This window comes from Rhinichthys klamathensis, unplaced genomic scaffold, assembly GCF_029890125.1.
Source record: "Rhinichthys klamathensis goyatoka isolate OS25496 unplaced genomic scaffold, OSU_Roscu_1.1 h1tg000176l_1, whole genome shotgun sequence".
Classification (NCBI taxonomy): domain Eukaryota; kingdom Metazoa; phylum Chordata; class Actinopteri; order Cypriniformes; family Leuciscidae; genus Rhinichthys; species Rhinichthys klamathensis.
The window spans coordinates 6,365,628-6,390,085 of record NW_026606705.1 but is presented as its reverse complement, the minus strand read 5'-3'; the positions used below and the strand labels follow the sequence as shown (position 1 = coordinate 6,390,085).

Sequence of the window (24,458 nt, the reverse complement as noted above, 5' to 3'; positions counted from 1 at the left end):
CTAGCTTCCAGATCATCTGCCATTCGGTGCAGCTGCAAAAGTACTGCTCACCCTCAGCCATCACGTCAGGATGGCCGAGCGGTCTAAGGCGCTGCGTTCAGGTCGCAGTCTCCCCTGGAGGCGTGGGTTCGAATCCCACTTCTGACAAACCTAACCTTTGGCTGCGGGCTCAAGCTAGAGTCTTTAACCCTCTGGCAAGTTTACCCAGAAATGCATTCATGTTGACAAAGCACTGCATTTCAGTTCATGCTAGAGTTAACCAAAGATTACAGTAACACTGACCTGCATTACATGGACTTTAAAGTAACACTTTAGTGCGATGTATGGGATTCGGTGGCATTTTCGTGCAGTTTTCTTGGAATTTCAAGTCGTGACATTTCATGAAATTGGACATGTTTATAGAATGGGATCCAACAGAATTTCAAAGAATACCACGTTCTGATGTTTACCGGAAGAAGAACTTGTTTATGAAAGGCTGTTCATGTCTTCTTTTTTTTTCTTTTTAGGGGGAGTATGCGATGTGATTCTTGGAGTCTGACTGTGATGTCATGGTCTGAAGTTTTGGGGATGCAGTAGAGTTTCATGGCAAGGATTCTTGGAAATTTCTTGGAATTGAATGTCATGGGTTTTGGGGGCATGGGGTGGAGTGTCATGGCATAAGATTCAAGGAATGTCATGCAAAACATTGCATTAGCATTGACAAGACATGTCATTGGAACGAAAGAATTATATTAGCCTCACCAAAACATTGTAACAACACTGACGCATATTACATGAATATGAGAGTAATACTATTACTGCATTTGTTCAACATTAGTCCTACAAAAACACTGGACCTCAATTACATTGCATATGTAGGACTGGACAAACGCACAAAAGGGAATGCAGAAAGCAGATCTTTCATTTACACTCTCCCGTGTATCAAAAAGCACCACTCTGCCCCATTTGAGGCTCGAACTCACGACCTTCAGATTATGAGACTGACGCGCTGCCTAACTGCGCCAACGAGGCATGTGCTGTGGCTAGGGTGAGCGGTGCAGCACTAGCTTCCAGATCATCTGCCATTCGGTGCAGCTCCAAAAGTACTGCTCACCCTCAGCCATCACGTCAGGATGGCCGAGCGGTCTAAGGCGCTGCGTTCAGGTCGCAGTCTCCCCTGGAGGCGTGGGTTCGAATCCCACTTCTGACAAACCTAACCTTTGGCTGCGGGCTCAAGCTAGAGTCTTTAACCCTCTGGCAAGTTTACCCAGAAATGCATTCATGTTGACAAAGCACTGCATTTCAGTTCATGCTAGAGTTAACCAAACATTACAGTAACACTGACCTGCATTACATGGACTTTAAAGTAACACTTTAGTGCAATGTATGGGATTCGGTGGCATTTTCGTGCAGTTTCTTGGAATTTCAAGTCGTGACATTTCATGAAATTGGACATGTTTATAGAATGGGATCCAACAGAATTTCAAAGAATACCACGTTCTGATGTTTACCGGAAGAAGAACTTGTTTATGAAAGGCTGTTCATGTCTTCTTTTTTTTTCTTTTTAGGGGGAGTATGCGATGTGATTCTTGGAGTCTGACTGTGATGTCATGGTCTGAAGTTTTGGGGATGCAGTAGAGTTTCATGGCAAGGATTCTTGGAAATTTCTTGGAATTGAATGTCATGGGTTTTGGGGGCATGGGGTGGAGTGTCATGGCATAAGATTCAAGGAATGTCATGCAAAACATTGCATTAGCATTGACAAGACATGTCATTGGAACGAAAGAATTATATTAGCCTCAACAAAACATTGTAACAACACTGACGCATATTACATGAATATGAGAGTAATACTATTACTGCATTTGTTCAACATTAGTCCTACAAAAACACTGGACCTCAATTACATTGCATATGTAGGACTGGACAAACGCACAAAAGGGAATGCAGAAAGCAGATCTTTCATTTACACTCTCCCGTGTATCAAAAAGCACCACTCTGCCCCATGTGAGGCTCGAACTCACGACCTTCAGATTATGAGACTGACGCGCTGCCTAACTGCGCCAACGAGGCATGTGCTGTGGCTAGGGTGAGCGGTGCAGCACTAGCTTCCAGATCATCTGCCATTCGGTGCAGCTCCAAAAGTACTGCTCACCCTCAGCCATCACGTCAGGATGGCCGAGCGGTCTAAGGCGCTGCGTTCAGGTCGCAGTCTCCCCTGGAGGCGTGGGTTCGAATCCCACTTCTGACAAACCTAACCTTTGGCTGTGGGCTCAAGCTAGAGTCTTTAACCCTCTGGCAAGTTTACCCAGAAATGCATTCATGTTGACAAAGCACTGCATTTCAGTTCATGCTAGAGTTAACCAAACATTACAGTAACACTGACCTGCATTACATGGACTTTAAAGTAACACTTTAGTGCAATGTATGGGATTCGGTGGCATTTTCGTGCAGTTTCTTGGAATTTCAAGTCGTGACATTTCATGAAATTGGACATGTTTATAGAATGGGATCCAACAGAATTTCAAAGAATACCACGTTCTGATGTTTACCGGAAGAAGAACTTGTTTATGAAAGGCTGTTCATGTCTTCTTTTTTTTTCTTTTTAGGGGGAGTATGCGATGTGATTCTTGGAGTCTGACTGTGATGTCATGGTCTGAAGTTTTGGGGATGCAGTAGAGTTTCATGGCAAGGATTCTTGGAAATTTCTTGGAATTGAATGTCATGGGTTTTGGGGGCATGGGGTGGAGTGTCATGGCATAAGATTCAAGGAATGTCATGCAAAACATTACATTAGCATTGACAAGACATGTCATTGGAACGAAAGAATTATATTAGCCTCAACAAAACATTGTAACAACACTGACGCATATTACATGAATATGAGAGTAATACTATTACTGCATTTGTTCAACATTAGTCCTACAAAAACACTGGACCTCAATTACATTGCATATGAAGGACTGGACAAACGCACAAAAGGGAATGCAGAAAGCAGCTCTTTCATTTACACTCTCCCGTGTATCAAAAAGCACCACTCTGCCCCGTGTGAGGCTCGAACTCACGACCTTCAGATTATGAGACTGACGCGCTGCCTAACTGCGCCAACGAGGCATGTGCTTTGGCTAGGGTGAGCGGTGCAGCACTAGCTTCCAGATCATCTGCCATTCGGTGCAGCTGCAAAAGTACTGCTCACCCTCAGCCATCACGTCAGGATGGCCGAGCGGTCTAAGGCGCTGCGTTCAGGTCGCAGTCTCCCCTGGAGGCGTGGGTTCGAATCCCACTTCTGACAAACCTAACCTTTGGCTGCGGGCTCAAGCTAGAGTCTTTAACCCTCTGGCAAGTTTACCCAGAAATGCATTCATGTTGACAAAGCACTGCATTTCAGTTCATGCTAGAGTTAACCAAACATTACAGTAACACTGACCTGCATTACATGGACTTTAAAGTAACACTTTAGTGCGATGTATGGGATTCGGTGGCATTTTCGTGCAGTTTTCTTGGAATTTCAAGTCGTGACATTTCATGAAATTGGACATGTTTATAGAATGGGATCCAACAGAATTTCAAAGAATACCACGTTCTGATGTTTACCGGAAGAAGAACTTGTTTATGAAAGGCTGTTCATGTCTTCTTTTTTTTTCTTTTTAGGGGGAGTATGCGATGTGATTCTTGGAGTCTGACTGTGATGTCATGGTCTGAAGTTTTGGGGATGCAGTAGAGTTTCATGGCAAGGATTCTTGGAAATTTCTTGGAATTGAATGTCATGGGTTTTGGGGGCATGGGGTGGAGTGTCATGGCATAAGATTCAAGGAATGTCATGCAAAACATTGCATTAGCATTGACAAGACATGTCATTGGAACGAAAGAATTATATTAGCCTCACCAAAACATTGTAACAACACTGACGCATATTACATGAATATGAGAGTAATACTATTACTGCATTTGTTCAACATTAGTCCTACAAAAACACTGGACCTCAATTACATTGCATATGTAGGACTGGACAAACGCACAAAAGGGAATGCAGAAAGCAGATCTTTCATTTACACTCTCCCGTGTATCAAAAAGCACCACTCTGCCCCATGTGAGGCTCGAACTCACGACCTTCAGATTATGAGACTGACGCGCTGCCTAACTGCGCCAACGAGGCATGTGCTGTGGCTAGGGTGAGCGGTGCAGCACTAGCTTCCAGATCATCTGCCATTCGGTGCAGCTCCAAAAGTACTGCTCACCCTCAGCCATCACGTCAGGATGGCCGAGCGGTCTAAGGTGCTGCGTTCAGGTCACAGTCTCCCCTGGAGGCGTGGGTTCGAATCCCACTTCTGACAAACCTAACCTTTGGCTGTGGGCTCAAGCTAGAGTCTTTAACCCTCTGGCAAGTTTACCCAGAAATGCATTCATGTTGACAAAGCACTGCATTTCAGTTCATGCTAGAGTTAACCAAACATTACAGTAACACTGACCTGCATTACATGGACTTTAAAGTAACACTTTAGTGCAATGTATGGGATTCGGTGGCATTTTCGTGCAGTTTCTTGGAATTTCAAGTCGTGACATTTCATGAAATTGGACATGTTTATAGAATGGGATCCAACAGAATTTCAAAGAATACCACGTTCTGATGTTTACCGGAAGAAGAACTTGTTTATGAAAGGCTGTTCATGTCTTCTTTTTTTTTCTTTTTAGGGGGAGTATGCGATGTGATTCTTGGAGTCTGACTGTGATGTCATGGTCTGAAGTTTTGGGGATGCAGTAGAGTTTCATGGCAAGGATTCTTGGAAATTTCTTGGAATTGAATGTCATGGGTTTTGGGGGCATGGGGTGGAGTGTCATGGCATAAGATTCAAGGAATGTCATGCAAAACATTACATTAGCATTGACAAGACATGTCATTGGAACGAAAGAATTATATTAGCCTCAACAAAACATTGTAACAACACTGACGCATATTACATGAATATGAGAGTAATACTATTACTGCATTTGTTCAACATTAGTCCTACAAAAACACTGGACCTCAATTACATTGCATATGAAGGACTGGACAAACGCACAAAAGGGAATGCAGAAAGCAGCTCTTTCATTTACACTCTCCCGTGTATCAAAAAGCACCACTCTGCCCCGTGTGAGGCTCGAACTCACGACCTTCAGATTATGAGACTGACGCGCTGCCTAACTGCGCCAACGAGGCATGTGCTTTGGCTAGGGTGAGCGGTGCAGCACTAGCTTCCAGATCATCTGCCATTCGGTGCAGCTGCAAAAGTACTGCTCACCCTCAGCCATCACGTCAGGATGGCCGAGCGGTCTAAGGCGCTGCGTTCAGGTCGCAGTCTCCCCTGGAGGCGTGGGTTCGAATCCCACTTCTGACAAACCTAACCTTTGGCTGCGGGCTCAAGCTAGAGTCTTTAACCCTCTGGCAAGTTTACCCAGAAATGCATTCATGTTGACAAAGCACTGCATTTCAGTTCATGCTAGAGTTAACCAAACATTACAGTAACACTGACCTGCATTACATGGACTTTAAAGTAACACTTTAGTGCGATGTATGGGATTCGGTGGCATTTTCGTGCAGTTTTCTTGGAATTTCAAGTCGTGACATTTCATGAAATTGGACATGTTTATAGAATGGGATCCAACAGAATTTCAAAGAATACCACGTTCTGATGTTTACCGGAAGAAGAACTTGTTTATGAAAGGCTGTTCATGTCTTCTTTTTTTTCTTTTTAGGGGGAGTATGCGATGTGATTCTTGGAGTCTGACTGTGATGTCATGGTCTGAAGTTTTGGGGATGCAGTAGAGTTTCATGGCAAGGATTCTTGGAAATTTCTTGGAATTGAATGTCATGGGTTTTGGGGGCATGGGGTGGAGTGTCATGGCATAAGATTCAAGGAATGTCATGCAAAACATTGCATTAGCATTGACAAGACATGTCATTGGAACGAAAGAATTATATTAGCCTCACCAAAACATTGTAACAACACTGACGCATATTACATGAATATGAGAGTAATACTATTACTGCATTTGTTCAACATTAGTCCTACAAAAACACTGGACCTCAATTACATTGCATATGTAGGACTGGACAAACGCACAAAAGGGAATGCAGAAAGCAGATCTTTCATTTACACTCTCCCGTGTATCAAAAAGCACCACTCTGCCCCGTGTGAGGCTCGAACTCACGACCTTCAGATTATGAGACTGACGCGCTGCCTAACTGCGCCAACGAGGCATGTGCTGTGGCTAGGGTGAGCGGTGCAGCACTAGCTTCCAGATCATCTGCCATTCGGTGCAGCTCCAAAAGTACTGCTCACCCTCAGCCATCACGTCAGGATGGCCGAGCGGTCTAAGGCGCTGCGTTCAGGTCGCAGTCTCCCCTGGAGGCGTGGGTTCGAATCCCACTTCTGACAAACCTAACCTTTGGCTGCGGGCTCAAGCTAGAGTCTTTAACCCTCTGGCAAGTTTACCCAGAAATGCATTCATGTTGACAAAGCACTGCATTTCAGTTCATGCTAGAGTTAACCAAACATTACAGTAACACTGACCTGCATTACATGGACTTTAAAGTAACACTTTAGTGCAATGTATGGGATTCGGTGGCATTTTCGTGCAGTTTTCTTGGAATTTCAAGTCGTGACATTTCATGAAATTGGACATGTTTATAGAATGGGATCCAACAGAATTTCAAAGAATACCACGTTCTGATGTTTACCGGAAGAGAACTTGTTTATGAAAGGCTGTTCATGTCTTCTTTTTTTTTCTTTTTAGGGGGAGTATGCGATGTGATTCTTGGAGTCTGACTGTGATGTCATGGTCTGAAGTTTTGGGGATGCAGTAGAGTTTCATGGCAAGGATTCTTGGAAATTTCTTGGAATTGAATGTCATGGGTTTTGGGGGCATGGGGTGGAGTGTCATGGCATAAGATTCAAGGAATGTCATGCAAAACATTGCATTAGCATTGACAAGACATGTCATTGGAACGAAAGAATTATATTAGCCTCAACAAAACATTGTAACAACACTGACGCATATTACATGAATATGAGAGTAATACTATTACTGCATTTGTTCAACATTAGTCCTACAAAAACACTGGACCTCAATTACATTGCATATGAAGGACTGGACAAACGCACAAAAGGGAATGCAGAAAGCAGCTCTTTCATTTACACTCTCCCGTGTATCAAAAAGCACCACTCTGCCCCGTGTGAGGCTCGAACTCACGACCTTCAGATTATGAGACTGACGCGCTGCCTAACTGCGCCAACGAGGCATGTGCTGTGGCTAGGGTGAGCGGTGCAGCACTAGCTTCCAGATCATCTGCCATTCGGTGCAGCTGCAAAAGTACTGCTCACCCTCAGCCATCACGTCAGGATGGCCGAGCGGTCTAAGGCGCTGCGTTCAGGTCGCAGTCTCCCCTGGAGGCGTGGGTTCGAATCCCACTTCTGACAAACCTAACCTTTGGCTGCGGGCTCAAGCTAGAGTCTTTAACCCTCTGGCAAGTTTACCCAGAAATGCATTCATGTTGACAAAGCACTGCATTTCAGTTCATGCTAGAGTTAACCAAACATTACAGTAACACTGACCTGCATTACATGGACTTTAAAGTAACACTTTAGTGCGATGTATGGGATTCGGTGGCATTTTCGTGCAGTTTTCTTGGAATTTCAAGTCGTGACATTTCATGAAATTGGACATGTTTATAGAATGGGATCCAACAGAATTTCAAAGAATACCACGTTCTGATGTTTACCGGAAGAAGAACTTGTTTATGAAAGGCTGTTCATGTCTTCTTTTTTTTTCTTTTTAGGGGGAGTATGCCATGTGATTCTTGGAGTCTGACTGTGATGTCATGGTCTGAAGTTTTGGGGATGCAGTAGAGTTTCATGGCAAGGATTCTTGGAAATTTCTTGGAATTGAATGTCATGGGTTTTGGGGGCATGGGGTGGAGTGTCATGGCATAAGATTCAAGGAATGTCATGCAAAACATTGCATTAGCATTGACAAGACATGTCATTGGAACGAAAGAATTATATTAGCCTCAACAAAACATTGTAACAACACTGACGCATATTACATGAATATGAGAGTAATACTATTACTGCATTTGTTCAACATTAGTCCTACAAAAACACTGGACCTCAATTACATTGCATATGAAGGACTGGACAAACGCACAAAAGGGAATGCAAAAAGCAGCTCTTTCATTTACACTCTCCCGTGTATCAAAAAGCACCACTCTGCCCCGTGTGAGGCTCGAACTCACGACCTTCAGATTATGAGACTGACGCGCTGCCTAACTGCGCCAACGAGGCATGTGCTGTGGCTAGGGTGAGCGGTGCAGCACTAGCTTCCAGATCATCTGCCATTCGGTGCAGCTGCAAAAGTACTGCTCACCCTCAGCCATCACGTCAGGATGGCCGAGCGGTCTAAGGCGCTGCGTTCAGGTCGCAGTCTCCCCTGGAGGCGTGGGTTCGAATCCCACTTCTGACAAACCTAACCTTTGGCTGCGGGCTCAAGCTAGAGTCTTTAACCCTCTGGCAAGTTTACCCAGAAATGCATTCATGTTGACAAAGCACTGCATTTCAGTTCATGCTAGAGTTAACCAAACATTACAGTAACACTGACCTGCATTACATGGACTTTAAAGTAACACTTTAGTGCGATGTATGGGATTCGGTGGCATTTTCGTGCAGTTTTCTTGGAATTTCAAGTCGTGACATTTCATGAAATTGGACATGTTTATAGAATGGGATCCAACAGAATTTCAAAGAATACCACGTTCTGATGTTTACCGGAAGAAGAACTTGTTTATGAAAGGCTGTTCATGTCTTCTTTTTTTTTCTTTTTAGGGGGAGTATGCCATGTGATTCTTGGAGTCTGACTGTGATGTCATGGTCTGAAGTTTTGGGGATGCAGTAGAGTTTCATGGCAAGGATTCTTGGAAATTTCTTGGAATTGAATGTCATGGGTTTTGGGGGCATGGGGTGGAGTGTCATGGCATAAGATTCAAGGAATGTCATGCAAAACATTGCATTAGCATTGACAAGACATGTCATTGGAACGAAAGAATTATATTAGCCTCACCAAAACATTGTAACAACACTGACGCATATTACATGAATATGAGAGTAATACTATTACTGCATTTGTTCAACATTAGTCCTACAAAAACACTGGACCTCAATTACATTGCATATGTAGGACTGGACAAACGCACAAAAGGGAATGCAGAAAGCAGATCTTTCATTTACACTCTCCCGTGTATCAAAAAGCACCACTCTGCCCCGTGTGAGGCTCGAACTCACGACCTTCAGATTATGAGACTGACGCGCTGCCTAACTGCGCCAACGAGGCATGTGCTGTGGCTAGGGTGAGCGGTGCAGCACTAGCTTCCAGATCATCTGCCATTCGGTGCAGCTCCAAAAGTACTGCTCACCCTCAGCCATCACGTCAGGATGGCCGAGCGGTCTAAGGCGCTGCGTTCAGGTTGCAGTCTCCCCTGGAGGCGTGGGTTCGAATCCCACTTCTGACAAACCTAACCTTTGGCTGCGGGCTCAAGCTAGAGTCTTTAACCCTCTGGCAAGTTTACCCAGAAATGCATTCATGTTGACAAAGCACTGCATTTCAGTTCATGCTAGAGTTAACCAAACATTACAGTAACACTGACCTGCATTACATGGACTTTAAAGTAACACTTTAGTGCGATGTATGGGATTCGGTGGCATTTTCGTGCAGTTTTCTTGGAATTTCAAGTCGTGACATTTCATGAAATTGGACATGTTTATAGAATGGGATCCAACAGAATTTCAAAGAATACCACGTTCTGATGTTTACCGGAAGAAGAACTTGTTTATGAAAGGCTGTTCATGTCTTCTTTTTTTTTCTTTTTAGGGGGAGTATGCCATGTGATTCTTGGAGTCTGACTGTGATGTCATGGTCTGAAGTTTTGGGGATGCAGTAGAGTTTCATGGCAAGGATTCTTGGAAATTTCTTGGAATTGAATGTCATGGGTTTTGGGGGCATGGGGTGGAGTGTCATGGCATAAGATTCAAGGAATGTCATGCAAAACATTGCATTAGCATTGACAAGACATGTCATTGGAACGAAAGAATTATATTAGCCTCAACAAAACATTGTAACAACACTGACGCATATTACATGAATATGAGAGTAATACTATTACTGCATTTGTTCAACATTAGTCCTACAAAAACACTGGACCTCAATTACATTGCATATGAAGGACTGGACAAACGCACAAAAGGGAATGCAGAAAGCAGCTCTTTCATTTACACTCTCCCGTGTATCAAAAAGCACCACTCTGCCCCGTGTGAGGCTCGAACTCACGACCTTCAGATTATGAGACTGACGCGCTGCCTAACTGCGCCAACGAGGCATGTGCTGTGGCTAGGGTGAGCGGTGCAGCACTAGCTTCCAGATCATCTGCCATTCGGTGCAGCTGCAAAAGTACTGCTCACCCTCAGCCATCACGTCAGGATGGCCGAGCCGTCTAAGGCGCTGCGTTCAGGTCGCAGTCTCCCCTGGAGGCGTGGGTTCGAATCCCACTTCTGACAAACCTAACCTTTGGCTGCGGGCTCAAGCTAGAGTCTTTAACCCTCTGGCAAGTTTACCCAGAAATGCATTCATGTTGACAAAGCACTGCATTTCAGTTCATGCTAGAGTTAACCAAACATTACAGTAACACTGAACTGCATTACATGGACTTTAAAGTAACACTTTAGTGCGATGTATGGGATTCGGTGGCATTTTCGTGCAGTTTTCTTGGAATTTCAAGTCGTGACATTTCATGAAATTGGACATGTTTATAGAATGGGATCCAACAGAATTTCAAAGAATACCACGTTCTGATGTTTACCGGAAGAAGAACTTGTTTATGAAAGGCTGTTCATGTCTTCTTTTTTTTTCTTTTTAGGGGGAGTATGCCATGTGATTCTTGGAGTCTGACTGTGATGTCATGGTCTGAAGTTTTGGGGATGCAGTAGAGTTTCATGGCAAGGATTCTTGGAAATTTCTTGGAATTGAATGTCATGGGTTTTGGGGGCATGGGGTGGAGTGTCATGGCATAAGATTCAAGGAATGTCATGCAAAACATTGCATTAGCATTGACAAGACATGTCATTGGAACGAAAGAATTATATTAGCCTCAACAAAACATTGTAACAACACTGACGCATATTACATGAATATGAGAGTAATACTATTACTGCATTTGTTCAACATTAGTCCTACAAAAACACTGGACCTCAATTACATTGCATATGAAGGACTGGACAAACGCACAAAAGGGAATGCAGAAAGCAGATCTTTCATTTACACTCTCCCGTGTATCAAAATGCACCACTCTGCCCCGTGTGAGGCTCGAACTCACGACCTTCAGATTATGAGACTGACGCGCTGCCTAACTGCGCCAACGAGGCATGTGCTGTGGCTAGGGTGAGCGGTGCAGCACTAGCTTCCAGATCATCTGCCATTCGGTGCAGCTGCAAAAGTACTGCTCACCCTCAGCCATCACGTCAGGATGGCCGAGCGGTCTAAGGCGCTGCGTTCAGGTCGCAGTCTCCCCTGGAGGCGTGGGTTCGAATCCCACTTCTGACAAACCTAACCTTTGGCTGCGGGCTCAAGCTAGAGTCTTTAACCCTCTGGCAAGTTTACCCAGAAATGCATTCATGTTGACAAAGCACTGCATTTCAGTTCATGCTAGAGTTAACCAAACATTACAGTAACACTGACCTGCATTACATGGACTTTAAAGTAACACTTTAGTGCAATGTATGGGATTCGGTGGCATTTTCGTGCAGTTTTCTTGGAATTTCAAGTCGTGACATTTCATGAAATTGGACATGTTTATAGAATGGGATCCAACAGAATTTCAAAGAATACCACGTTCTGATGTTTACCGGAAGAAGAACTTGTTTATGAAAGGCTGTTCATGTCTTCTTTTTTTTTCTTTTTAGGGGGAGTATGCCATGTGATTCTTGGAGTCTGACTGTGATGTCATGGTCTGAAGTTTTGGGGATGCAGTAGAGTTTCATGGCAAGGATTCTTGGAAATTTCTTGGAATTGAATGTCATGGGTTTTGGGGGCATGGGGTGGAGTGTCATGGCATAAGATTCAAGGAATGTCATGCAAAACATTGCATTAGCATTGACAAGACATGTCATTGGAACGAAAGAATTATATTAGCCTCAACAAAACATTGTAACAACACTGACGCATATTACATGAATATAAGAGTAATACTATTACTGCATTTGTTCAACATTAGTCCTACAAAAACACTGGACCTCAATTACATTGCATATGAAGGACTGGACAAACGCACAAAAGGGAATGCAGAAAGCAGATCTTTCATTTACACTCTCCCGTGTATCAAAAAGCACCACTCTGCCCCGTGTGAGGCTCGAACTCACGACCTTCAGATTATGAGACTGACGCGCTGCCTAACTGCGCCAACAAGGCATGTGCTGTGGCTAGGGTGAGCGGTGCAGCACTAGCTTCCAGATCATCTGCCATTCGGTGCAGCTGCAAAAGTACTGCTCACCCTCAGCCATCACGTCAGGATGGCCGAGCGGTCTAAGGCGCTGCGTTCAGGTCGCAGTCTCCCCTGGAGGCGTGGGTTCGAATCCCACTTCTGACAAACCTAACCTTTGGCTGCGGGCTCAAGCTAGAGTCTTTAACCCTCTGGCAAGTTTACCCAGAAATGCATTCATGTTGACAAAGCACTGCATTTCAGTTCATGCTAGAGTTAACCAAACATTACAGTAACACTGACCTGCATTACATGGACTTTAAAGTAACACTTTAGTGCGATGTATGGGATTCGGTGGCATTTTCGTGCAGTTTTCTTGGAATTTCAAGTCGTGACATTTCATGAAATTGGACATGTTTATAGAATGGGATCCAACAGAATTTCAAAGAATACCACGTTCTGATGTTTACCGGAAGAAGAACTTGTTTATGAAAGGCTGTTCATGTCTTCTTTTTTTTTCTTTTTAGGGGGAGTATGCCATGTGATTCTTGGAGTCTGACTGTGATGTCATGGTCTGAAGTTTTGGGGATGCAGTAGAGTTTCATGGCAAGGATTCTTGGAAATTTCTTGGAATTGAATGTCATGGGTTTTGGGGGCATGGGGTGGAGTGTCATGGCATAAGATTCAAGGAATGTCATGCAAAACATTGCATTAGCATTGACAAGACATGTCATTGGAACGAAAGAATTATATTAGCCTCAACAAAACATTGTAACAACACTGACGCATATTACATGAATATGAGAGTAATACTATTACTGCATTTGTTCAACATTAGTCCTACAAAAACACTGGACCTCAATTACATTGCATATGAAGGACTGGACAAACGCACAAAAGGGAATGCAGAAAGCAGATCTTTCATTTACACTCTCCCGTGTATCAAAAAGCACCACTCTGCCCCGTGTGAGGCTCGAACTCACGACCTTCAGATTATGAGACTGACGCGCTGCCTAACTGCGCCAACGAGGCATGTGCTGTGGCTAGGGTGAGCGGTGCAGCACTAGCTTCCAGATCATCTGCCATTCGGTGCAGCTGCAAAAGTACTGCTCACCCTCAGCCATCACGTCAGGATGGCCGAGCGGTCTAAGGCGCTGCGTTCAGGTCGCAGTCTCCCCTGGAGGCGTGGGTTCGAATCCCACTTCTGACAAACCTAACCTTTGGCTGCGGGCTCAAGCTAGAGTCTTTAACCCTCTGGCAAGTTTACCCAGAAATGCATTCATGTTGACAAAGCACTGCATTTCAGTTCATGCTAGAGTTAACCAAACATTACAGTAACACTGACCTGCATTACATGGACTTTAAAGTAACACTTTAGTGCAATGTATGGGATTCGGTGGCATTTTCGTGCAGTTTTCTTGGAATTTCAAGTCGTGACATTTCATGAAATTGGACATGTTTATAGAATGGGATCCAACAGAATTTCAAAGAATACCACGTTCTGATGTTTACCGGAAGAAGAACTTGTTTATGAAAGGCTGTTCATGTCTTCTTTTTTTTTCTTTTTAGGGGGAGTATGCCATGTGATTCTTGGAGTCTGACTGTGATGTCATGGTCTGAAGTTTTGGGGATGCAGTAGAGTTTCATGGCAAGGATTCTTGGAAATTTCTTGGAATTGAATGTCATGGGTTTTGGGGGCATGGGGTGGAGTGTCATGGCATAAGATTCAAGGAATGTCATGCAAAACATTGCATTAGCATTGACAAGACATGTCATTGGAACGAAAGAATTATATTAGCCTCACCAAAACATTGTAACAACACTGACGCATATTACATGAATATGAGAGTAATACTATTACTGCATTTGTTCAACATTAGTCCTACAAAAACACTGGACCTCAATTACATTGCATATGTAGGACTGGACAAACGCACAAAAGGGAATGCAGAAAGCAGATCTTTCATTTACACTCTCCCGTGTATCAAAAAGCACCACTCTGCCCCGTGTGAGGCTCGAACTCACGACCTTCAGATTATGAGACTGACGCGCTGCCTAACTGCGCCAACGAGGCATGTGCTGTGGCTAGGGGGAGCGGTGCAGCACTAGCTTCCAGATCATCTGCCATTCGGTGCAGCTCCAAAAGTACTGCTCACCCTCAGCCATCACGTCAGGATGGCCGAGCGGTCTAAGGCGCTGCGTTCAGGTCGCAGTCTCCCCTGGAGGCGTGGGTTCGAATCCCACTTCTGACAAACCTAACCTTTGGCTGCGGGCTCAAGCTAGAGTCTTTAACCCTCTGGCAAGTTTACCCAGAAATGCATTCATGTTGACAAAGCACTGCATTTCAGTTCATGCTAGAGTTAACCAAACATTACAGTAACACTGACCTGCATTACATGGACTTTAAAGTAACACTTTAGTGCAATGTATGGGATTCGGTGGCATTTTCGTGCAGTTTTCTTGGAATTTCAAGTCGTGACATTTCATGAAATTGGACATGTTTATAGAATGGGATCCAACAGAATTTCAAAGAATACCACGTTCTGATGTTTACCGGAAGAGAACTTGTTTATGAAAGGCTGTTCATGTCTTCTTTTTTTTTCTTTTTAGGGGGAATATGCGATGTGATTCTTGGAGTCTGACTGTGATGTCATGGTCTGAAGTTTTGGGGATGCAGTAGAGTTTCATGGCAAGGATTCTTGGAAATTTCTTGGAATTGAATGTCATGGGTTTTGGGGGCATGGGGTGGAGTGTCATGGCATAAGATTCAAGGAATGTCATGCAAAACATTACATTAGCATTGACAAGACATGTCATTGGAACGAAAGAATTATATTAGCCTCAACAAAACATTGTAACAACACTGACGCATATTACATGAATATGAGAGTAATACTATTACTGCATTTGTTCAACATTAGTCCTACAAAAACACTGGACCTCAATTACATTGCATATGTAGGACTGGACAAACGCACAAAAGGGAATGCAAAAAGCAGCTCTTTCATTTACACTCTCCCGTGTATCAAAAAGCACCACTCTGCCCCGTGTGAGGCTCGAACTCAAGACCTTCAGATTATGAGACTGACGCGCTGCCTAACTGCGCCAACGAGGCATGTGCTGTGGCTAGGGTGAGCGGTGCAGCACTAGCTTCCAGATCATCTGCCATTCGGTGCAGCTCCAAAAGTACTGCTCACCCTCAGCCATCACGTCAGGATGGCCGAGCGGTCTAAGGCGCTGCGTTCAGGTCGCAGTCTCCCCTGGAGGCGTGGGTTCGAATCCCACTTCTGACAAACCTAACCTTTGGCTGCGGGCTCAAGCTAGAGTCTTTAACCCTCTGGCAAGTTTACCCAGAAATGCATTCATGTTGACAAAGCACTGCATTTCAGTTCATGCTAGAGTTAACCAAACATTACAGTAACACTGACCTGCATTACATGGACTTTAAAGTAACACTTTAGTGCGATGTATGGGATTCGGTGGCATTTTCGTGCAGTTTTCTTGGAATTTCAAGTCGTGACATTTCATGAAATTGGACATGTTTATAGAATGGGATCCAACAGAATTTCAAAGAATACCACGTTCTGATGTTTACCGGAAGAAGAACTTGTTTATGAAAGGCTGTTCATGTCTTCTTTTTTTTTCTTTTTAGGGGGAGTATGCCATGTGATTCTTGGAGTCTGACTGTGATGTCATGGTCTGAAGTTTTGGGGATGCAGTAGAGTTTCATGGCAAGGATTCTTGGAAATTTCTTGGAATTGAATGTCATGGGTTTTGGGGGCATGGGGTGGAGTGTCATGGCATAAGATTCAAGGAATGTCATGCAAAACATTGCATTAGCATTGACAAGACATGTCATTGGAACGAAAGAATTATATTAGCCTCAACAAAACATTGTAACAACACTGACGCATATTACATGAATATGAGAGTAATACTATTACTGCATTTGTTCAACATTAGTCCTACAAAAACACTGGACCTCAATTACATTGCATATGAAGGACTGGACAAACGCACAAAAGGGAATGCAGAAAGCAGCTCTTTCATTTACACTCTCCCGTGTATCAAAAAGCACCACTCTGCCCCGTGTGAGGCTCGAACTCACGACCTTCAGATTATGAGACTGACGCGCTGCCTAACTGCGCCAACGAGGCATGTGCTGTGGCTAGGGTGAGCGGTGCAGCACTAGCTTCCAGATCATCTGCCATTCGGTGCAGCTGCAAAAGTACTGCTCACCCTCAGCCATCACGTCAGGATGGCCGAGCGGTCTAAGGCGCTGCGTTCAGGTCGCAGTCTCCCCTGGAGGCGTGGGTTCGAATCCCTCTTCTGACAAACCTAACCTTTGGCTGCGGGCTCAAGCTAGAGTCTTTAACCCTCTGGCAAGTTTACCCAGAAATGCATTCATGTTGACAAAGCACTGCATTTCAGTTCATGCTAGAGTTAACCAAACATTACAGTAACACTGACCTGCATTACATGGACTTTAAAGTAACACTTTAGTGCGATGTATGGGATTCGGTGGCATTTTCGTGCAGTTTTCTTGGAATTTCAAGTCGTGACATTTCATGAAATTGGACATGTTTATAGAATGGGATCCAACAGAATTTCAAAGAATACCACGTTCTGATGTTTACCGGAAGAAGAACTTGTTTATGAAAGGCTGTTCATGTCTTCTTTTTTTTTCTTTTTAGGGGGAGTATGCCATGTGATTCTTGGAGTCTGACTGTGATGTCATGGTCTGAAGTTTTGGGGATGCAGTAGAGTTTCATGGCAAGGATTCTTGTAAATTTCTTGGAATTGAATGTCATGGGTTTTGGGGGCATGGGGTGGAGTGTCATGGCATAAGATTCAAGGAATGTCATGCAAAACATTACATTAGCATTGACAAGACATGTCATTGGAACGAAAGAATTATATTAGCCTCACCAAAACATTGTAACAACACTGACGCATATTACATGAATATGAGAGTAATACTATTACTGCATTTGTTCAACATTAGTCCTACAAAAACACTGGACCTCAATTACATTGCATATGTAGGACTGGACAAACGCACAAAAGGGAATGCAGAAAGCAGATCTTTCATTTACACTCTCCCGTGTATCAAAAAGCACCACTCTGCCCCATGTGAGGCTCGAACTCACGACCTTCAGATTATGAGACTGACGCGCTGCCTAACTGCGCCAACGAGGCATGTGCTGTGGCTAGGGTGAGCGGTGCAGCACTAGCTTCCAGATCATCTGCCATTCGGTGCAGCTCCAAAAGTACTGCTCACCCTCTGCCATCACGTCAGGATGGCCGAGCGGTCTAAGGCGCTGCGTTCAGGTCGCAGTCTCCCCTGGAGGCGTGGGTTCGAATCCCACTTCTGACAAACCTAACCTTTGGCTGCGGGCTCAAGCTAGAGTCTTTAACCCTCTGGCAAGTTTACCCAGAAATGCATTCATGTTGACAAAGCACTGCATTTCAGTTCATGCTAGAGTTAACCAAACATTACAGTAACACTGACCTGCATTACATGGACTTTAAAGTAACACTTTAGTGCGATGTATGGGATTCGGTGGCATTTTCGTGCAGTTTTCTTGGAATTTCAAGTCGTGACATTTCATGAAATTGGACATGTTTATAGAATGGGATCCAACAGAATTTCAAAGAATACCACGTTCTGATGTTTACCGGAAGAAGAACTTGTTTATGAAAGGCTGTTCATGTCTTCTTTTTTTTTCTTTTTAGGGGGAGTATGCGATGTGATTCTTGGAGTCTGACTGTGATGTCATGGTCTGAAGTTTTGGGGATGCAGTAGAGTTTCATGGCAAGGATTCTTGGAAATTTCTTGGAATTGAATGTCATGGGTTTTGGGGGCATGGGGTGGAGTGTCATGGCATAAGATTCAAGGAATGTCATGCAAAACATTACATTAGCATTGACAAGACATGTCATTGGAACGAAAGAATTATATTAGCCTCAACAAAACATTGTAACAACACTGACGCATATTACATGAATATGAGAGTAATACTATTACTGCATTTGTTCAACATTAGTCCTACAAAAACACTGGACCTCAATTACATTGCATATGTAGGACTGGACAAACGCACAAAAGGGAATGCAGAAAGCAGATCTTTCATTTACACTCTCCCGTGTATCATAAAGCACCACTCTGCCCCGTGTGAGGCTCGAACTCACGACCTTCAGATTATGAGACTGACGCGCTGCCTAACTGCGCCAACGAGGCATGTGCTGTGGCTAGGGTGAGCGGTGCAGCACTAGCTTCCAGATCATCTGCCATTCGGTGCAGCTCCAAAAGTACTGCTCACCCTCAGCCATCACGTCAGGATGGCCGAGCGGTCTAAGGCGCTGCGTTCAGGTCGCAGTCTCCCCTGGGTTCGTGGGTTCGAATCCCACTTCTGACAAACCTAACCTTTGGCTGCGGGCTCAAGCTAGAGTCTTTAACCCTCTGGCAAGTTTACCCAGAAATGCATTCATGTTGACAAAGCACTGCATTTCAGTTCATGCTAGAGTTAACCAAACATTACAGTAACACTGACCTGCATTACATGGACTTTAAAGTAACACTTTAGTGCGATGTATGGGATTCGGTGGCATTTTCGTGCAGTTTTCTTGGAATTTCAAGTCGTGACATTTCATGAAATTGGACATGTTTATAGAATGGGATCCAACAGAATTTCAAAGAATACCACGTTCTGATGTTTACCGGAAGAAGAACTTGTTTATGAAAGGCTGTTCATGTCTTCTTTTTTTTTCTTTTTAGGGGGAGTATGCCATGTGATTCTTGGAGTCTGACTGTGATGTCATGGTCTGAAGTTTTGGGGATGCAGTAGAGTTTCATGGCAAGGATTCTTGGAAATTTCTTGGAATTGAATGTCATGGGTTTTGGGGGCATGGGGTGGAGTGTCATGGCATAAGATTCAAGGAATGTCATGCAAAACATTACATTAGCATTGAAAAGACATGCCATTGGAACGAAAGAATTATATTAGCCTCAACAAAACATTGTAACAACACTGACGCATATTACATGAATATGAGAGTAATACTATTACTGCATTTGTTCAACATTAGTCCTACAAAAACACTGGACCTCAATTACATTGCATATGTAGGACTGGACAAACGCACAAAAGGGAATGCAGAAAGCAGATCTTTCATTTACACTCTCCCGTGTATCAAAAAGCACCACTCTGCCCCGTGTGAGGCTCGAACTCACGACCTTCAGATTATGAGACTGACGCGCTGCCTAACTGCGCCAACGAGGCATGTGCTGTGGCTAGGGTGAGCGGTGCACCACTAGCTTCCAGATCATCTGCCATTCGGTGCAGCTCCAAAAGTACTGCTCACCCTCAGCCATCACGTCAGGATGGCCGAGCGGTCTAAGGCGCTGCGTTCAGGTCGCAGTCTCCCCTGGAGGCGTGGGTTCGAATCCCACTTCTGACAAACCTAACCTTTGGCTGCGGGCTCAAGCTAGAGTCTTTAACCCTCTGGCAAGTTTACCCAGAAATGCATTCATGTTGACAAAGCACTGCATTTCAGTTCATGCTAGAGTTAACCAAACATTACAGTAACACTGACCTCCATTACATGGACTTTAAAGTAACACTTTAGTGCGATGTATGGGATTCGGTGGCATTTTCGTGCAGTTTTCTTGGAATTTCAAGTCGTGACATTTCATGAAATTAGACATGTTTATAGAATGGGATCCAACAGAATTTCAAAGAATACCACGTTCTGATGTTTACCGGAAGAAGAACTTGTTTATGAAAGGCTGTTCATGTCTTCTTTTTTTTTCTTTTTAGGGGGAGTATGCGATGTGATTCTTGGAGTCTGACTGTGATGTCATGGTCTGAAGTTTTGGGGATGCAGTAGAGTTTCATGGCAAGGATTCTTGGAAATTTCTTGGAATTGAATGTCATGGGTTTTGGGGGCATGGGGTGGAGTGTCATGGCATAAGATTCAAGGAATGTCATGCAAAACATTACATTAGCATTGACAAGACATGTCATTGGAACGAAAGAATTATATTAGCCTCACCAAAACATTGTAACAACACTGACGCATATTACATGAATATGAGAGTAATACTATTACTGCATTTGTTCAACATTAGTCCTACAAAAACACTGGACATCAATTACATTGCATATGTAGGACTGGACAAACGCACAAAAGGGAATGCAAAAAGCAGCTCTTTCATTTACACTCTTCCGTGTATCAAAAAGAACCACTCTGCCCCGTGTGAGGCTCGAACTCACGACCTTCAGATTATGAGACTGACGCGCTGCCTAACTGCGCCAACGAGGCATGTGCTGTGGCTAGGGTGAGCGGTGCAGCACTAGCTTCCAGATCATCTGCCATTCGGTGCAGCTCCAAAAGTACTGCTCAACATCACGTCAGGATGGCCGAGCGGTCTAAGGCGCTGCGTTCAGGTCGCAGTCTCCCCTGGAGGCGTGGGTTCGAATCCCACTTCTGACAAACCTAACCTTTGGCTGCGGGCTCAAGCTAGAGTCTTTAACCCTCTGGCAAGTTTACCCAGAAATGCATTCATGTTGACAAAGCACTGCATTTCAGTTCATGCTAGAGTTAACCAAACATTACAGTAACACTGACCTGCATTACATGGACTTTAAAGTAACACTTTAGTGCGATGTATGGGATTCGGTGGCATTTTCGTGCAGTTTTCTTGGAATTTCAAGTCGTGACATTTCATGAAATTGGACATGTTTATAGAATGGGATCCAACAGAATTTCAAAGAATACCACGTTCTGATGTTTACCGGAAGAAGAACTTGTTTATGAAAGGCTGTTCATGTCTTCTTTTTTTTTCTTTTTAGGGGGAGTATGCGATGTGATTCTTGGAGTCTGACTGTGATGTCATGGTCTGAAGTTTTGGGGATGCAGTAGAGTTTCATGGCAAGGATTCTTGGAAATTTCTTGGAATTGAATGTCATGGGTTTTGGGGGCATGGGGTGGAGTGTCATGGCATAAGATTCAAGGAATGTCATGCAAAACATTACATTAGCATTGACAAGACATGTCATTGGAACGAAAGAATTATATTAGCCTCAACAAAACATTGTAACAACACTGACGCATATTACATGAATATGAGAGTAATACTATTACTGCATTTGTTCAACATTAGTCCTACAAAAACACTGGACCTCAATTACATTGCATATGAAGGACTGGACAAACGCACAAAAGGGAATGCAGAAAGCAGCTCTTTCATTTACACTCTCCCGTGTATCAAAAAGCACCACTCTGCCCCGTGTGAGGCTCGAACTCACGACCTTCAGATTATGAGACTGACGCGCTGCCTAACTGCGCCAACGAGGCATGTGCTGTGGCTAGGGTGAGCGGTGCAGCACTAGCTTCCAGATCATCTGCCATTCGGTGCAGCTCCAAAAGTACTGCTCACCCTCTGCCATCACGTCAGGATGGCCGAGCGGTCTAAGGCGCTGCGTTCAGGTCGCAGTCTCCCCTGGAGGCGTGGGTTCGAATCCCACTTCTGACAAACCTAACCTTTGGCTGCGGGCTCAAGCTAGAGTCTTTAACCCTCTGGCAAGTTTACCCAGAAATGCATTCATGTTGACAAAGCACTGCATTTCAGTTCATGCTAGAGTTAACCAAACATTACAGTAACACTGACCTGCATTACATGGACTTTAAAGTAACACTTTAGTGCGATGTATGGGATTCGGTGGCATTTTCGTGCAGTTTTCTTGGAATTTCAAGTCGTGACATTTCATGAAATTGGACATGTTTATAGAATGGGATCCAACAGAATTTCAAAGAATACCACGTTCTGATGTTTACCGGAAGAAGAACTTGTTTATGAAAGGCTGTTCATGTCTTCTTTTTTTTTCTTTTTAGGGGGAGTATGCGATGTGATTCTTGGAGTCTGACTGTGATGTCATGGTCTGAAGTTTTGGGGATGCAGTAGAGTTTCATGGCAAGGATTCTTGGAAATTTCTTGGAATTGAATGTCATGGGTTTTGGGGGCATGGGGTGGAGTGTCATGGCATAAGATTCAAGGAATGTCATGCAAAACATTACATTAGCATTGACAAGACATGTCATTGGAACGAAAGAATTATATTAGCCTCAACAAAACATTGTAACAACACTGACGCATATTACATGAATATGAGAGTAATACTATTACTGCATTTGTTCAACATTAGTCCTACAAAAACACTGGACCTCAATTACATTGCATATGTAGGACTGGACAAACGCACAAAAGGGAATGCAGAAAGCAGATCTTTCATTTACACTCTCCCGTGTATCATAAAGCACCACTCTGCCCCGTGTGAGGCTCGAACTCACGACCTTCAGATTATGAGACTGACGCGCTGCCTAACTGCGCCAACGAGGCATGTGCTGTGGCTAGGGTGAGCGGTGCAGCACTAGCTTCCAGATCATCTGCCATTCGGTGCAGCTCCAAAAGTACTGCTCACCCTCAGCCATCACGTCAGGATGGCCGAGCGGTCTAAGGCGCTGCGTTCAGGTCGCAGTCTCCCCTGGGTTCGTGGGTTCGAATCCCACTTCTGACAAACCTAACCTTTGGCTGCGGGCTCAAGCTAGAGTCTTTAACCCTCTGGCAAGTTTACCCAGAAATGCATTCATGTTGACAAAGCACTGCATTTCAGTTCATGCTAGAGTTAACCAAACATTACAGTAACACTGACCTGCATTACATGGACTTTAAAGTAACACTTTAGTGCGATGTATGGGATTCGGTGGCATTTTCGTGCAGTTTTCTTGGAATTTCAAGTCGTGACATTTCATGAAATTGGACATGTTTATAGAATGGGATCCAACAGAATTTCAAAGAATACCACGTTCTGATGTTTACCGGAAGAAGAACTTGTTTATGAAAGGCTGTTCATGTCTTCTTTTTTTTTCTTTTTAGGGGGAGTATGCCATGTGATTCTTGGAGTCTGACTGTGATGTCATGGTCTGAAGTTTTGGGGATGCAGTAGAGTTTCATGGCAAGGATTCTTGGAAATTTCTTGGAATTGAATGTCATGGGTTTTGGGGGCATGGGGTGGAGTGTCATGGCATAAGATTCAAGGAATGTCATGCAAAACATTACATTAGCATTGACAAGACATGCCATTGGAACGAAAGAATTATATTAGCCTCAACAAAACATTGTAACAACACTGACGCATATTACATGAATATGAGAGTAATACTATTACTGCATTTGTTCAACATTAGTCCTACAAAAACACTGGACCTCAATTACATTGCATATGTAGGACTGGACAAACGCACAAAAGGGAATGCAGAAAGCAGATCTTTCATTTACACTCTCCCGTGTATCAAAAAGCACCACTCTGCCCCGTGTGAGGCTCGAACTCACGACCTTCAGATTATGAGACTGACGCGCTGCCTAACTGCGCCAACGAGGCATGTGCTGTGGCTAGGGTGAGCGGTGCACCACTAGCTTCCAGATCATCTGCCATTCGGTGCAGCTCCAAAAGTACTGCTCACCCTCAGCCATCACGTCAGGATGGCCGAGCGGTCTAAGGCGCTGCGTTCAGGTCGCAGTCTCCCCTGGAGGCGTGGGTTCGAATCCCACTTCTGACAAACCTAACCTTTGGCTGCGGGCTCAAGCTAGAGTCTTTAACCCTCTGGCAAGTTTACCCAGAAATGCATTCATGTTGACAAAGCACTGCATTTCAGTTCATGCTAGAGTTAACCAAACATTACAGTAACACTGACCTGCATTACATGGACTTTAAAGTAACACTTTAGTGCGATGTATGGGATTCGGTGGCATTTTCGTGCAGTTTTCTTGGAATTTCAAGTCGTGACATTTCATGAAATTAGACATGTTTATAGAATGGGATCCAACAGAATTTCAAAGAATACCACGTTCTGATGTTTACCGGAAGAAGAACTTGTTTATGAAAGGCTGTTCATGTCTTCTTTTTTTTTCTTTTTA

The 24,458-nt window shown here is 43.9% G+C and overlaps 38 non-coding genes across 38 annotated transcripts; 18 read left to right on the top strand and 20 right to left on the bottom strand.

Annotated features, from left to right (window-relative positions):
* Nucleotides 1-64: 64 nt before the first annotated feature.
* Nucleotides 65-147, top strand: trnal-cag (transfer RNA leucine (anticodon CAG)). Its single transcript has one exon. It is a non-coding gene; the product is annotated as a tRNA-Leu (tRNA).
* A 959-nt stretch (nucleotides 148-1,106) lies between these two features.
* Nucleotides 1,107-1,189, top strand: trnal-cag (transfer RNA leucine (anticodon CAG)). The gene has a single exon. It is a non-coding gene; the product is annotated as a tRNA-Leu (tRNA).
* Nucleotides 1,190-1,978: 789 nt separating this feature from the next.
* trnam-cau (transfer RNA methionine (anticodon CAU)) lies at nucleotides 1,979-2,052 on the bottom strand. Its single transcript has one exon. It is a non-coding gene; the product is annotated as a tRNA-Met (tRNA).
* Nucleotides 2,053-2,147: 95 nt separating this feature from the next.
* trnal-cag (transfer RNA leucine (anticodon CAG)) lies at nucleotides 2,148-2,230 on the top strand. The gene has a single exon. It is a non-coding gene; the product is annotated as a tRNA-Leu (tRNA).
* A 789-nt stretch (nucleotides 2,231-3,019) lies between these two features.
* trnam-cau (transfer RNA methionine (anticodon CAU)) lies at nucleotides 3,020-3,093 on the bottom strand. Its single transcript has one exon. It is a non-coding gene; the product is annotated as a tRNA-Met (tRNA).
* Nucleotides 3,094-3,188: 95 nt separating this feature from the next.
* On the top strand, nucleotides 3,189-3,271 carry trnal-cag (transfer RNA leucine (anticodon CAG)). Its single transcript has one exon. It is a non-coding gene; the product is annotated as a tRNA-Leu (tRNA).
* Nucleotides 3,272-4,061: 790 nt separating this feature from the next.
* trnam-cau (transfer RNA methionine (anticodon CAU)) lies at nucleotides 4,062-4,135 on the bottom strand. The gene has a single exon. It is a non-coding gene; the product is annotated as a tRNA-Met (tRNA).
* A 967-nt stretch (nucleotides 4,136-5,102) lies between these two features.
* Nucleotides 5,103-5,176, bottom strand: trnam-cau (transfer RNA methionine (anticodon CAU)). Its single transcript has one exon. It is a non-coding gene; the product is annotated as a tRNA-Met (tRNA).
* A 95-nt stretch (nucleotides 5,177-5,271) lies between these two features.
* Nucleotides 5,272-5,354, top strand: trnal-cag (transfer RNA leucine (anticodon CAG)). The gene has a single exon. It is a non-coding gene; the product is annotated as a tRNA-Leu (tRNA).
* Nucleotides 5,355-6,143: 789 nt separating this feature from the next.
* Nucleotides 6,144-6,217, bottom strand: trnam-cau (transfer RNA methionine (anticodon CAU)). The gene has a single exon. It is a non-coding gene; the product is annotated as a tRNA-Met (tRNA).
* A 95-nt stretch (nucleotides 6,218-6,312) lies between these two features.
* Nucleotides 6,313-6,395, top strand: trnal-cag (transfer RNA leucine (anticodon CAG)). The gene has a single exon. It is a non-coding gene; the product is annotated as a tRNA-Leu (tRNA).
* Nucleotides 6,396-7,184: 789 nt separating this feature from the next.
* trnam-cau (transfer RNA methionine (anticodon CAU)) lies at nucleotides 7,185-7,258 on the bottom strand. Its single transcript has one exon. It is a non-coding gene; the product is annotated as a tRNA-Met (tRNA).
* A 95-nt stretch (nucleotides 7,259-7,353) lies between these two features.
* Nucleotides 7,354-7,436, top strand: trnal-cag (transfer RNA leucine (anticodon CAG)). The gene has a single exon. It is a non-coding gene; the product is annotated as a tRNA-Leu (tRNA).
* Nucleotides 7,437-8,226: 790 nt separating this feature from the next.
* Nucleotides 8,227-8,300, bottom strand: trnam-cau (transfer RNA methionine (anticodon CAU)). Its single transcript has one exon. It is a non-coding gene; the product is annotated as a tRNA-Met (tRNA).
* A 95-nt stretch (nucleotides 8,301-8,395) lies between these two features.
* trnal-cag (transfer RNA leucine (anticodon CAG)) lies at nucleotides 8,396-8,478 on the top strand. Its single transcript has one exon. It is a non-coding gene; the product is annotated as a tRNA-Leu (tRNA).
* Nucleotides 8,479-9,268: 790 nt separating this feature from the next.
* trnam-cau (transfer RNA methionine (anticodon CAU)) lies at nucleotides 9,269-9,342 on the bottom strand. The gene has a single exon. It is a non-coding gene; the product is annotated as a tRNA-Met (tRNA).
* A 968-nt stretch (nucleotides 9,343-10,310) lies between these two features.
* On the bottom strand, nucleotides 10,311-10,384 carry trnam-cau (transfer RNA methionine (anticodon CAU)). Its single transcript has one exon. It is a non-coding gene; the product is annotated as a tRNA-Met (tRNA).
* A 968-nt stretch (nucleotides 10,385-11,352) lies between these two features.
* On the bottom strand, nucleotides 11,353-11,426 carry trnam-cau (transfer RNA methionine (anticodon CAU)). Its single transcript has one exon. It is a non-coding gene; the product is annotated as a tRNA-Met (tRNA).
* A 95-nt stretch (nucleotides 11,427-11,521) lies between these two features.
* Nucleotides 11,522-11,604, top strand: trnal-cag (transfer RNA leucine (anticodon CAG)). Its single transcript has one exon. It is a non-coding gene; the product is annotated as a tRNA-Leu (tRNA).
* Nucleotides 11,605-12,563: 959 nt separating this feature from the next.
* Nucleotides 12,564-12,646, top strand: trnal-cag (transfer RNA leucine (anticodon CAG)). Its single transcript has one exon. It is a non-coding gene; the product is annotated as a tRNA-Leu (tRNA).
* A 790-nt stretch (nucleotides 12,647-13,436) lies between these two features.
* trnam-cau (transfer RNA methionine (anticodon CAU)) lies at nucleotides 13,437-13,510 on the bottom strand. The gene has a single exon. It is a non-coding gene; the product is annotated as a tRNA-Met (tRNA).
* Nucleotides 13,511-13,605: 95 nt separating this feature from the next.
* trnal-cag (transfer RNA leucine (anticodon CAG)) lies at nucleotides 13,606-13,688 on the top strand. Its single transcript has one exon. It is a non-coding gene; the product is annotated as a tRNA-Leu (tRNA).
* A 790-nt stretch (nucleotides 13,689-14,478) lies between these two features.
* trnam-cau (transfer RNA methionine (anticodon CAU)) lies at nucleotides 14,479-14,552 on the bottom strand. The gene has a single exon. It is a non-coding gene; the product is annotated as a tRNA-Met (tRNA).
* A 95-nt stretch (nucleotides 14,553-14,647) lies between these two features.
* trnal-cag (transfer RNA leucine (anticodon CAG)) lies at nucleotides 14,648-14,730 on the top strand. The gene has a single exon. It is a non-coding gene; the product is annotated as a tRNA-Leu (tRNA).
* A 958-nt stretch (nucleotides 14,731-15,688) lies between these two features.
* On the top strand, nucleotides 15,689-15,771 carry trnal-cag (transfer RNA leucine (anticodon CAG)). The gene has a single exon. It is a non-coding gene; the product is annotated as a tRNA-Leu (tRNA).
* A 790-nt stretch (nucleotides 15,772-16,561) lies between these two features.
* trnam-cau (transfer RNA methionine (anticodon CAU)) lies at nucleotides 16,562-16,635 on the bottom strand. Its single transcript has one exon. It is a non-coding gene; the product is annotated as a tRNA-Met (tRNA).
* Nucleotides 16,636-17,603: 968 nt separating this feature from the next.
* On the bottom strand, nucleotides 17,604-17,677 carry trnam-cau (transfer RNA methionine (anticodon CAU)). Its single transcript has one exon. It is a non-coding gene; the product is annotated as a tRNA-Met (tRNA).
* Nucleotides 17,678-17,772: 95 nt separating this feature from the next.
* Nucleotides 17,773-17,855, top strand: trnal-cag (transfer RNA leucine (anticodon CAG)). The gene has a single exon. It is a non-coding gene; the product is annotated as a tRNA-Leu (tRNA).
* A 790-nt stretch (nucleotides 17,856-18,645) lies between these two features.
* On the bottom strand, nucleotides 18,646-18,719 carry trnam-cau (transfer RNA methionine (anticodon CAU)). Its single transcript has one exon. It is a non-coding gene; the product is annotated as a tRNA-Met (tRNA).
* A 968-nt stretch (nucleotides 18,720-19,687) lies between these two features.
* trnam-cau (transfer RNA methionine (anticodon CAU)) lies at nucleotides 19,688-19,761 on the bottom strand. Its single transcript has one exon. It is a non-coding gene; the product is annotated as a tRNA-Met (tRNA).
* A 95-nt stretch (nucleotides 19,762-19,856) lies between these two features.
* On the top strand, nucleotides 19,857-19,939 carry trnal-cag (transfer RNA leucine (anticodon CAG)). The gene has a single exon. It is a non-coding gene; the product is annotated as a tRNA-Leu (tRNA).
* A 790-nt stretch (nucleotides 19,940-20,729) lies between these two features.
* On the bottom strand, nucleotides 20,730-20,803 carry trnam-cau (transfer RNA methionine (anticodon CAU)). Its single transcript has one exon. It is a non-coding gene; the product is annotated as a tRNA-Met (tRNA).
* An 88-nt stretch (nucleotides 20,804-20,891) lies between these two features.
* Nucleotides 20,892-20,974, top strand: trnal-cag (transfer RNA leucine (anticodon CAG)). Its single transcript has one exon. It is a non-coding gene; the product is annotated as a tRNA-Leu (tRNA).
* A 790-nt stretch (nucleotides 20,975-21,764) lies between these two features.
* On the bottom strand, nucleotides 21,765-21,838 carry trnam-cau (transfer RNA methionine (anticodon CAU)). Its single transcript has one exon. It is a non-coding gene; the product is annotated as a tRNA-Met (tRNA).
* Nucleotides 21,839-21,933: 95 nt separating this feature from the next.
* On the top strand, nucleotides 21,934-22,016 carry trnal-cag (transfer RNA leucine (anticodon CAG)). The gene has a single exon. It is a non-coding gene; the product is annotated as a tRNA-Leu (tRNA).
* A 790-nt stretch (nucleotides 22,017-22,806) lies between these two features.
* trnam-cau (transfer RNA methionine (anticodon CAU)) lies at nucleotides 22,807-22,880 on the bottom strand. The gene has a single exon. It is a non-coding gene; the product is annotated as a tRNA-Met (tRNA).
* A 968-nt stretch (nucleotides 22,881-23,848) lies between these two features.
* On the bottom strand, nucleotides 23,849-23,922 carry trnam-cau (transfer RNA methionine (anticodon CAU)). Its single transcript has one exon. It is a non-coding gene; the product is annotated as a tRNA-Met (tRNA).
* A 95-nt stretch (nucleotides 23,923-24,017) lies between these two features.
* On the top strand, nucleotides 24,018-24,100 carry trnal-cag (transfer RNA leucine (anticodon CAG)). Its single transcript has one exon. It is a non-coding gene; the product is annotated as a tRNA-Leu (tRNA).
* The last annotated feature ends 358 nt before the right edge of the window (nucleotides 24,101-24,458 follow it).